The sequence below is a fragment of the Rattus norvegicus genome, chromosome 2, assembly GCF_021556685.1.
Source record: "Rattus norvegicus strain SHRSP/BbbUtx chromosome 2, alternate assembly SHRSP_T2T, whole genome shotgun sequence".
Taxonomy (NCBI): domain Eukaryota; kingdom Metazoa; phylum Chordata; class Mammalia; order Rodentia; family Muridae; genus Rattus; species Rattus norvegicus.
This window is the reverse complement of record NC_141535.1, coordinates 183,178,439-183,181,874: the sequence shown is the minus strand read 5'-3', so window position 1 is coordinate 183,181,874 and position 3,436 is coordinate 183,178,439. Positions and strand designations below refer to the sequence as shown.

At 41.0% G+C, this 3,436-nt stretch overlaps 1 pseudogene; it reads left to right on the top strand.

Annotated features, from left to right (window-relative positions):
* Positions 1 to 1,954: 1,954 nt before the first annotated feature.
* On the top strand, positions 1,955 to 3,050 carry LOC134485797 (TD and POZ domain-containing protein 5-like; annotated as a pseudogene).
* Positions 3,051 to 3,436: the final 386 nt, after the last annotated feature.

Genomic DNA, 3,436 nt, shown 5'->3' with positions numbered 1-3,436 from the left:
GAAGCAATAGCATAGGCAAACCTCATCTGCCCATAACAAAGATGGCAGTCATTCAGAAAACTGACCCCAACCAAGATGGTGCTGAAGCTACAGCTCTGTCTGAAGGAAAGTCAAATGTTTGTTAGATTTTGCAATGGCAGAAATGGACATAAAAAAGACATAAAAAAGCAGAGAAAAGACATAAAAAGAGAAATTATATCTGTCTAGGTAGAAATTATTTAGTGAGATAAGTGGGCAGGTTTTGTCTGAGGGACAAGTGGTCCTTGCTTCCCTGAAGTCATTCACCCTCTGTTCCTAAATGCAGGAGCAGGTCTGAACTGTGCATGGAGCAGCTCAGCTGTCTACCTGGTATAGAGCTACTGCAGACTTTGTAGTGTTCTTATTGTAAAAATAACTATTATTCATCTGTATTTATTGTCGTCTCTGAGGCTTTCTGCCTCCACTTGATAACATATGCCTAGTCCTGGAAGCTTCTAACCTTTTAAAATCTATTCTAGGCCTAGAATCATTTTAGCCTCTGGCACTTTTAGGTGCATGATTCACTCCTACCTACTTCTTTCTGAAGTCTGGCTGGGTGGTTTAAAACCCCTCTCCATTGTAACTGATTCAATCTGTGTTCTTTCAGTTTTTCCTGAACTGCTCTGCCTTGCCTCAAACTAACTTAACCAACTATTGTACTCTTCTGGCTCCTTTTTTGTTCTCTGAATCATTCTGTTTTCCCCCCATATCTCCATTTCTCTCTTTTCAACCTATCTCTGAAAAACTCTCCTGGAAAAACTGCATCCTCTCTTACTTTTCTCTCTGTACTTGCTTCTTTTTCTTCATCATTTATTTGTTTATTTACAACACAAATGTTGCCCCACTCCAGTTTATTCTTGCAGAGCTCCCCCCACAAATAACAGTTAGGAGCCTATCTGACAAATCTCATAGAAGGGTCTTTAATTTCTTTTCTAGATCAGGCACCCCCCACCCCTCCTGACAGCCCAATGCACCACAGTCATGAAACATCACTTTGGTGGTGAAGGAGTACTGAATTTCTTCATGTTTAGACTATCTGTCGACTTAAGTAACCTAAAATACTGGAGGGGATGCATTTTAACATTTTGTGACTTATGTTGAAGTAGATAGATCCAGTTAAACTACAGACTGTTTGGGTAGAAAAACACACTTTTAATCTGAGTCTTGAGGCAGTAAAACACACACCATTAATCCAGATCTTAAGACTAGAAGACATTCACTTAACTGGGCCCCACTTCTATTGCAGGCCTATGTAAGTATATAGGAGAAGTCAATTGTGAGTCTTTGCTTGCTTGCTCTCATCTTACTAGCAAACTCATTTCTTCACTGGCATCTGAATCTAATTCTTCAGGATTCTGTTCGATACTGAAGAAGACCTGAGACTTCAAACCTTGTGGAATAATTGCGTATTGACTTTAGCCATATTTATATTAGCTCAACCTCTGCGTACAGATTTTTCTCATACATCCACTTTCTATGTATATAGAGAAATTCATTCTTTATGTTTGCTACAGGACCCCAATTAATACTACACAATTGAAATGAGATTGTTTGTACACTTCCAAACTCTTCCAACGTTAGATAGAATAGTCAAAAGTAGTTACAATTGACATAAGATTCAATAAACACACACAGAGTCAGACGCATGGCTGGGATGAGTGAGAATATTGGAGACTGAGAGAGACACAAACACAGAGAGACAGACAGAGACAGAGACAGAGAGAGAGATATTTATCAGTTGTAGTGAGTCTGTTTTATCTTCAGTAGAACAAATATGGAAACCTACAGAAACTGAATAGAAATACAAGTTTCCAAGAATATAAAGGGACAATTTAGCAGACAGAGAAAATAAAATCTAAAGGGTATCTATAATTGTATCCTACAGAGTGAATAGTAACTTCTATTACTTCTTTCAGATCAACTTTAACCTCCAAACTACCTCCAGAAGACATGTCAAGGGACCTGGAAGTCAAGAGCTGTGGCTACACACACATCAGTGTTCAGAATTTCTGCTATGAGTGGGCCATTAGAAACTTTTCATTTTGCATGGATGGAATTCGGGAAAATATTACAAGCCCAGGGTTCTCATTAGAGGCCAGTGAAGAAGTACAATGGTGTTTGAGAATATACCCAAACAGTGTTGATGAAGAAAGCACAGATTACCTGTCTGTTTACCTGGGTTTGCTCAGTCGTCCAAAGAGCGCAGTTTGGGCAAAGGTACAGTTCTGGGTCATAAATGCCCAAGGAGAGAAATATATTATTACAAAGATCTCAGATGTTTTAAGGTTTCTGCCAAATCGATACTGGGGATGCAAAAATTTCATCCTTCGAGATTTCCTCCTCTACCATAGTCATTGGCTTCACCCCGAAGACAAGCTTACCCTGTGTTGCAAGGTGAGCATATCAGGACCCTTCTTTAGCAGGCCTGGACAGAACATGATACCTGCAATCAGGGATCCAATGCAAATATTGGCAGAAGACCTAGGAGAGCTGTGGGAAAATTCCCTCTTCAGACTGCAGCCTGGTGGAAGCTGGCCAGGAATTCAGATCTCACAAGGCCATCCTAGCAGCTCGCTCTCCAGTTTTTCAGAGCCATGTTTGAACATGAAATGCTAGAGAGCTTAACAAACCGCATTGAAATCCATGACATTCATCTGCAAGTCTTTAAGGAAATGATGCATTTCATTTACACAGGGAAGGCACCACACCTCCACAGCCACTCAATGGCCACTGGTTTGTTTGCAGCTGCTGATAAGTATGCCCTGCAGGGCTTGAAGGTCATGTGTGAGGATGCCCTGTTCAGCAACATCTCTTTGAAAAATGCTGTACCCACTCTCATCCTGGCTGACCTCCACAGAGCAGAGAACCTGAAGAGTAAAGCTATGGATTTCATTATACTTCATGCTTCTGAAGTCTCTGAGACCGTGGGGTGGAAGTCAATGGTGGAGTCACATCCCTACTTGGTGGAGGAAACATTTCGCTCCTTGGCTTCTATACATTGTCCTTGCTTGGAGCCCTCACTCAAATGCTGAAAGATATTTTAGGAGCTTGACAGCTATGACCTACACCTGTCTTCCAACAGCAACAACCACTCATTTTACCAATGATTTCTGTTTCGACTACAGTATTGCTGGAGCATTTACAGTGAATCTGGGCAAAGGCAGCCTGGATTTACAAGAGCTGTAATATGTCAAAATGGTGTGTGGGGAAAGGGCAGCACTAGGGTCTTGGACACTCTACCGGATATCTACCCTGCTGATGTTTTATTCTTGTCTGATGTCTTGAACCTGGGATTCAACTGGCCTGAAACACAGCTCAACTGACTCTTTGGAAAGACCTGTCTGCATTATACTGGGCAGAATAGATGACCTAACTTAACTGGCATGTAAAAATTTTCACCTAATTTATGTGTATTATA